We start from the raw sequence: 8,317 nt of genomic DNA, 5'->3' as shown, positions 1-8,317 counted from the left end.
GGAAATTTCCCACATGGGACTTCAAAATGGGACAGAGAGATCAAACAGGCAATTTAAAAAAGTATCTTTCAGCACTAAATGCAATAGCGAGACTTAAGTAGATTTTCCTTTAAGCATCGCTTCAGTGCAAACTTAAAACAGTATGCCTAAACACAAGTCGGTAAATCTGCTTCTATGAGGAGTGAAGCACATTCTGGTCCAGATGCACAGTTCTGATTGTCTGGCTTGATCCAGGGATAAAAATCTAACATCCCTGCAGGAGTAGATGGGCCGTGCGTCCTTCATAATCCCCCATGAATATTACTTCTTACACTTGAGCCTTCCATGACAGCCAGCCGCACACAAGCTGAGTTTCTGTTTCCTAGCGAGGGCATGGAGATGTGGCCTCCTGTGTTGTCAACATGGGGTGGACAATCCCCCCATCCCTCAGATGCCAGCCAAAGCAGACAGCAGGACCCGCCGCCTCTCCTGAGATCAAGCAGGCTCTCACGGCCTCCTACGCTTCCTCTCGTGTACCCCCCTATCGTAGAGATGGCTGGAGTGTGGCTGAGGCTCCCCCTCTCTACTGTCCATGCCCCAGGGATACACAATACTAGCAAGATTTCTTTGGAGAATTGGAAGAATTGAAGAAGACAACGTTGAGAAGAAATATGCAGAAGAGAAGGGGTGTTATCCACTAACATCAGAGTTCTGCATGCATCCACAGCTAATCACTTATTATTATTATCTTTAAGTAGTTATACAAATGAGGTGCCATTTAACAAAGCTTTTTATGCATGCAATATATCTTGATCAATGTCACCCCTTTTAACATAAATCTTTTCATTGTGTCCACGAACACAGAGCAGGAGACAGGCTGCTGAAGGCCCACCAGGGTGTCCATGTTCCAGAAGGTTGAGTGGGCTGCCTAGAGCCACCTGGATTGGTATGTCAGAGCCCAGATTAGTTTTGCTGGACGCACATCCAGTGTTCTTTGCAGTCGCCATTTATGAGACGAACTGTGGGGAATACTATGTGCTAATGTATGACAATTCCCTGGAAAAATAGCAGGGAGGCCACCTTTATCTTTAGACTAAGAAGAAGGAGTTTCCAACTATAATAATAATAAAAAAAGATTTGGTGATATTTCTGCCAGGGAGAGTTGTAAATGAATCATGAGGATAGGCCACTGAGGGAGACTCTGAAATTTTCTTATTCATAACCTTTAAAAATGCACATGCTAAGCTGGCCACCAGTGGCTCACGCCTGCAATCCTCACTCCCCAGGAGGCTGAAATCTGAGGATCATGGTTCGAAGCCAGCCTGGGGCAGGAAGGCCTGTGAGACTCTTATCTCCAATTAACTACCAAGAAAGGCAGAAGTGTGGCTGTGGCTCATGTAGTAGAATGCTAGCTTTGAACAAAAAAAACTTAAAACACAGCACTCAGGCCCTAGCTCTGAGTTCAAGCTCCAGGACTGGTACACACACACACACACACACACACACACACACACACACACACACACACACACACACACACACACACACACACAGCACAAGCTGTTGTTCTGGGGCTGGGAGAGGTTTGAGGGGTGTGTCCCATTCAGCCACGCTCCTGTCCCCCTCAAATTTTCCTCTGCCTTCCTTTTCACACATCCTTGACGGCCAAGCCTGGGCATGCGAACGAGCGGAGTCAGCCTGGGGACCTAACATCCAGTTACTTCACGCTGGCTGTGCACACCAGCCCACAGCGGCATCTGAGTCTCAGCAGGAGGCACTTGGCGCTTCAGGGACTGCAGATGAAGGGCTCCGATGAAGAGACAAGTTACAGAGGTGTGAACAGGGAACCTCCCACCGGGCCTGGGAGAGGATCAGAGAATGGGACAGCCAGAGGAGACAGAGACATAGCTCACAGACACCAGAATGGTGGAGGAGAGGAGGCAGAATGGCAAGAAATCCCATTTCTCCTCCCACCTGTCTCCTCGTCTCTTCCTGATACCTGCATTGTCCACACTCAAACAAGCCATCATTCAAGGAGGCTGGCAGATGGAGAGCCAGTGGGCAGCCTCTTGAGGCTGGAGCAGGGTGGGGAAGATGGAGATGGACCAGAATGGGCAGAGGACAGGTGGAAAATGCTCAGCCCAGTGGAAGCACAGCTCACAGGGTCACTGGCTTCCTCTGGCTGTGCTTCCAGTGGGTAGAAACGAGGTTTCTAAATGAAGAGGGCGTGGCACAATTGCAGTAGCAATTGCAGAAAGGGAGCTGTTTAAAAACAGTGGTCAGAGGATCCTCTGAGGTCTGAATGAGGCAGGGGACTGGCCCTGGGCTGGATAATTAAGAGCCTGGCTGTCCAGGGCGGAGGGCATCCCCTCCCAGGGGTCACAGGGGGAGGACTGATGGGAAGGCTGGCTCTGCAGTGTCCCTTAGGCCCATCTAAAGGGCGGGGATTGCACCCAGCCCTTCCTTCACTTGCAAAAGCAGAAGCTCCTCAGACCCCTGACTCCTTGCACACAACGGCGTCGTGACAACAGACTCTTTCTGAATGAGGAGGGGGCCTGCCAAGGTGTGGGGGTGCTCCCAGCTTACTTGGAGAGAGACAAGTGTCAGGAAGGCAGGCAGCTCTGTCCCCCGGTGCTGAGCAGTGACCCAGAAAACATTGCAGGCCCCTGTGGCTTCTCCCCAAGAGCTGGAAGAGAGTGGCAGCTGGTGGGCAGGTGGCAAAGCTCCCACGTGGCTACGGGTGTGCTCTGTGGTGGTCTTGGGGCTCTGGCATCAGACATAAACAGGGTGTGTATGAAAGACTCACCCCCACCAATCCCTCCACCCCCAAATAACACACGCAGTCTCTCTCTCTCCCTTTCCCCATGGGCAGGCTTCCACAAAAGGAATGTAAGGAGGTAACTTGAAGGCTTCCTGGAAGAAGAGGCACTGATGCTGAGCCTGGAGGACAGAGCAGATGACAGCGGGGCAAAGAGAAGGTGGGAAAGCACACTGCGCTGAGGGAATGATGTGCAAATGCACGAGAGAGAGAGAGAGACAGAGACAGAGAGAGAGACAGAGACAGACAGAGACAGACACAGACAGAGACAGAGATAGAGACAGAGAAAGAGACAGAGACAGAGAGACAGAGAGAGACAGAGAGTCAGAGACAGACAGACACAGACACAGACACAGAGAGACAGAGACACAGAGGCAGAGACAGAGGCAGACAGAGACAGACAGACAGACAGACACAGAGAGACAGAGACAGACACAGAGAAAGACAGAGACAGACACAGACACAGACATAGACACAGAGACACAGAGAATGAATGTGGGCACCAGGAACGGAGAGAAGTCCAGAAGAGGTCCTGGGACAGGGCTGGGAGACCTGGGGTCACCCACACACCCCTCTGGTGGCTCCCACCAGCCCCTGATGGGGAAGGTGACAAACACTGGTAATTCGTGGTCACTGACAGGTCTCTGTTTTCACGGGTTCCAGGTCAGAGTTGGAGTGGCAGTAGGGCTTAGGACCACGGTCTTGGAGACACACTGGGCAGTTTGTTCAAGGGATGCCACCCGCCACAGGCCAGGGCTGATGCGGGGCAGTCCTGACGCGAGTCTGACACTGGTCACATCACTGTGCCCCTCCTCTCCGTGATGGCACACGCAGCTTCTCAGTGTGTGCCAACGTGCCGCACCAAGTCTACCAGGCAAAGCCCCACTAGGAAGAACGGGAGTCACTGCTAATCGGCCTTGGGCCTGGGCCCTGCGCGCCCGTATGCAAATGCGCCGGTCTGCGCATGCTCAGCTGCCTCCGGGCCGGCCCAGCATCAGAGTCTGCAGTGGATGCTTTGGTTATGGACTCCTGCCATGCGTGGCCATGCTCCCTGGGACTGTCCCCAGATGTCCCCAGCACAGTCTCCACGGTGGTTCTTCTTTCTCCTCCCAAGGATAACAAGATCTCTGCGAATATTTCAAGCTGGAAAATCTCCTTTAATGGTCACGTTGTTTGGCTTTCCCCTTTTCTCTGACTGCTTTTCCCACTGTTCTGTGTACCTCCCCACCCCCCACCCCGGGGCTCCTCTCTCATGCTCCTCTAGCAGCTCCAGGATCGGGCCTGAGCTCCTTCCCCAGCCAGTCTCCCTTCTGCCCTTCTGTTCTACTCTTTTCCCTCCTTCTCCACCCCCTCAGGCCAACCTCATCTGCACAGCTATACCTCCAGCAAGAGAGAGGGGGGGGGGGTGGTCCCACCCCAGGGAGCCATGGGGGTGAGGAGGCCTCTGGACTCCAGACCAACTGCCTTTGAATGTGGAGGTGGGAGGAGGAGGGAGGCTCAGGTTCCCCAGGAAAGAGCAGCTATTAGTCACTAGAGGGAAAAAAGGAAAGGAATTGGCTAAACAGCAGGTGGTTGGAGCAAGCTCACACAGCCCAAATCAGCCCCGAATTTAATAAAAAGGACAGGAACTGGAGGCGGGCAGCAAAGGCCTCATTCTGGTCCAGCCTCACCCTCCTCCCCAATTCCAAAAGGAAGAGGAAAGGAGAGGCCGCAGGCACCTGGGTGCCTTTGGAGGCCTAGGGCAGCAGAGGGAAGCAGAGGTATGCGAGAGAAAGGGACATGGAGGTGCTTTGCTTCTGCCTTTTCTAAGGCCCCACGTACCCCTTCAGCCTCCCACAGAAATGGCACAAAGCGTGGCGTCCTTTGTAGCTGAGTGCCCGGCTTTCTTCCATTTCTTTTCCTTTAACATAGTTTCAGTTCCAATCAAGAAAAATGGTCTTTAAATAGATTCTCCCTTAAATATCAGGCTCTGGGTAGGAACCAGGTAGGGATCAGAGGCGAGTATTACACCCCTTCTTGGGCAGATCGGCAAGTAATACACCCCGTCTCGGGCAGATCGGGCCCTCAAGGGCTCCATAGTTTGAGAGAGACACGCATTCACAATGACTCAAGTTAGTGGAGCAATTCACCACCCCTTCACCCAGTGCCTGCTATGTCCTTTGGTGGCCCAGCTCTGCCTGGAGGGCTAGGAGCGCTTCCCTGAGAACGCTGTCTGGGAGAGTTTGCCAGCGAGTCAGAGGGAGCTCCCCTGGAAGGAAGAACTTCCATGAGTGGGGTGTGTTTGGGGGTCCAGTGTGTTTGGGGGTGGGGATTGAGGATATGTGGGAACAAGAAGGAGGCAAGCAGGATTGCTGGAGGCTGATGCCCTCTTTGGAAGTCTGGTGGCCAGGTAGGCTGCCCCACCGACCTGCCAGTCTCATTTCCACTCATCACCATCTTCTTCAAGCCCTGTTTGTACCCACATCGATGCCCGGATGCTCCTAGAGTCCACCCTGTTTTCTCCAGATGCCATGACCCGGGAATTACTCTTCTCTCAGGCTGGAATGTCCTTCCCCACTTTGTTCACCAAGGTAGCACAGCCTCAAGTTCTCGGGACAAGTTAGCTCTATTCTGGAAATGCTGGCTTGACCGTGCATCCTTTGCTTGTTTTCATTAGACTCCAAGGCCTCCAAAACAGAGTCTGTACAACAGGGGGGTCATTTGCTACATGGTATCATTTGTATGTCCTTGTCCCTGCTCCACTGTGGACCCCCCCCCCCCCCCGCCCCGCCATGTCTAGCGCTGAGTAGGTATTGAATGAAAATTTGGTAAGAGCAAAAATTGTCAAAAGTTACTCTGCGTCTTGACCTCAGAATTAAGATTCTAGGAATTTTTCCTTAAGGAATATTACAGCAGAAGAAAAAAGACACGTACATTGGGTTCTCATTGTAGCGCTATTTCATTAGTAGAAGGCTAGGAGCCATCTCGATGCCAACAAAGAGGGAACTGCTCAGTGCCTATTGTATTACCATTAAATAGAGTTGCTACTGAGACTATGTAAGAACGCAGAAAACATTTTCCCCACCATCTAGGCCTTTTTTTTTTATTTTTTTAAGGTATACTAGTTGCATGTTCCCTCGATTTTAATTACACAAAACTAAACGCGAGGACTCAAAGAGAATGTACAAAAAGAAAATTAGTTGTTAGACTGAGTTTAGTCAACTGAAGTGATTTATTTTCCTTCTCCGAATTTCCTTTTAATGCCATTATGATAATATTTATGTGGAGAAAGGAAATGGTGATTCAGCTCGTGAGCCACGCAATCCCGCGCTTTGTTTCTGAGAGCGAGTCTGTGGAATACATTGTCCTCTGTAACTGCCTCAGAGATCTTCAGACTGTCCTCAAAGGCTCGACTTTTCCCAGCGTGACCCCGTGAACCACCACACCTTGGGCAATCTTCACTCTACCAGTGCTTTCAGCTCTCCATGGTAAAAATTTGGGTTGTATCTAGTTTAGGCATCTTCCATTCCAGGCCAATAAAACCTTGTCTTTAGTCCACACATACATGGTGCTTTCTGTTAACTACACTTTTTCAAAGCAAATACCTGCAACCCCCTCACCGGGTCAGGGACTGCTAGGAACTGAGCGATAGTGACCTTCTACATCCCTTCTCGAAGCTAGAATATAGCCACGACCTGGGGACATTTGGAAGTGGCCTAGAAGGAAGCGTGGAAGGTGGTCACGTGAGTTTGTAGAGGTGGGGCCCTAATCTAATAGGATTTGTGGCCTTATAAGAACTGGAGGAGATGCAAGGACATTTCTTCCTCTGCGAATACATAGAGAAAAAGGCATGTGAAACACACAGGGAGAAAATGGCCATCTACGAAGCGGGAAGAGAACCTGCATCAGGACTGGGATTTGCCAGCACCTTGATCTTTGTCTCATGGCTTCCAGAAAATACATTTCTGTTTCGATCCCGAAGTGTTCATTCACCCCCACCCCCCAATAATTGAACCCCTGGGCTTCATGCTGGCTAGGCAAACATTGAGCTATGTCCCTGGTCCTGTTTTCTTATTTTGGTTTTGAGACAGGATCTTGTTAACTTTGCTAGGGCTGGTGTAGAACTCATGATCCACCCACTTTGGCCTCCTCAGTAGCTGAGATTATCGGAACGCACTACAGTGCCTGGCTCAGCCTGAAGTATTCTGTTATGACAAGGCAAAGACGAGTTCATGTTTCACAAGGGAGAATCTGATATCCTTCACCAATTAAAGCATTTAAGAGCATAGTCTCAGTATGGAACCAAATGTGAAGTAGATAAACAAAATATCTTAAACGATTTGTGGAGGAAGAAATGGGAGAGAGGAGGCCTTCAATACCAGGAAGGAACTGGGATCTTCTTTAGAGAAAGACAACCAACCCTCAGGGAAGTGGACAAAGTAGAGAGTGAGCTGTAGTGCCCCCTCCTCTTTCCATACCTCTCCTCTCCACGGATGAGGCACACAGAACTTGAGTAAGGTAATGGACATTTCAAAGTCTGGAGCTCTCCCTGCATTTCAGGATCCAGAGGTCTTTCCTACATTTGCTACACATGTCTTAGAGGCAACAAACTATATTCTAGTGGCTCATGGGCTCACCACAACCAGATGTGGATGTAGTGTTTGCACTTATCCTTTTTTACAGATGAGAGAACTGAGGCTCAGCCTCCAATGACTTGGAACAAGGGCACGCACCTACTAAAAGAATGATCCTGGCCTCAAAACTATCTTCCTGGTACAAATGAAGCCTGTGGCTTTTTGTCCCCTCTCCTACCCCATACACACACCTATCCTTATCACTCGAGTCAGCCTGATGCAGGCTGCCCCATGCCTACTGGCTGCAGAAGTTGCTTCTCATTCTTGTCCTGTGGTCAGGGAGCTTGTGTCCCAGGGTGAGAGGAAAGCTCAGAGCTATTCAGTCGACAATTGCTCCTTTCAGTCCAGATTTGTTTTTTGATTTGTTTTCTGTTTGTCTTTCCTTCTGGGGAGGGAGAGAGCATGGGGGAACTTCAGCCTTTTTCTGAGAGCTCTTGTTGATTCTTCATTCTGTTGTGTGGGGATTTTAAATGACGAGGCTTTGATTTTTCCTGCCTCTTTGGGAGACTAGGCAGGGTTTTTTTTTTTGTTTGTTTTTACAAACACACTGGCTCTGGTAGTACATTTGTGCTTGATTTTGCCTGCTGAGGAACCCAAAGGCCCAACGCTGAGATTATGAATGTCTGTGTTCCTTCTCCCCAACCTGGCGTAGACATTATGTAAGGCCTTGATCCTGGGTGCTTTATTGGAGTTGCGAGTGAGAGCTGGAATGGGGTGGGGTGGGGGACTGAAAAAGTGGGGGGAGGGAGAGAGAGGGAGAGCGCGAATGAGAAAGAAAAAGCACAGGTGTGAGAAGTACTTCTCTGTATAACCTGTGTTTGCTGGTGGCCCAGGAGGGCCAGAGCTTGAACACATGCTATGCCCTTCTGGCTTTGAGGAAACCTCACGTGGTGGGTGAACCTGCATC

Source organism: Dipodomys spectabilis, unplaced genomic scaffold, assembly GCF_019054845.1.
Source record: "Dipodomys spectabilis isolate Male_0828 unplaced genomic scaffold, ASM1905484v1 ptg000076l, whole genome shotgun sequence".
In the NCBI taxonomy this organism is placed as follows: Eukaryota; Metazoa; Chordata; class Mammalia; order Rodentia; family Heteromyidae; genus Dipodomys; species Dipodomys spectabilis.
The sequence above is the reverse complement of the archived record's forward strand: the minus strand, read 5'-3'. Positions refer to the sequence as shown.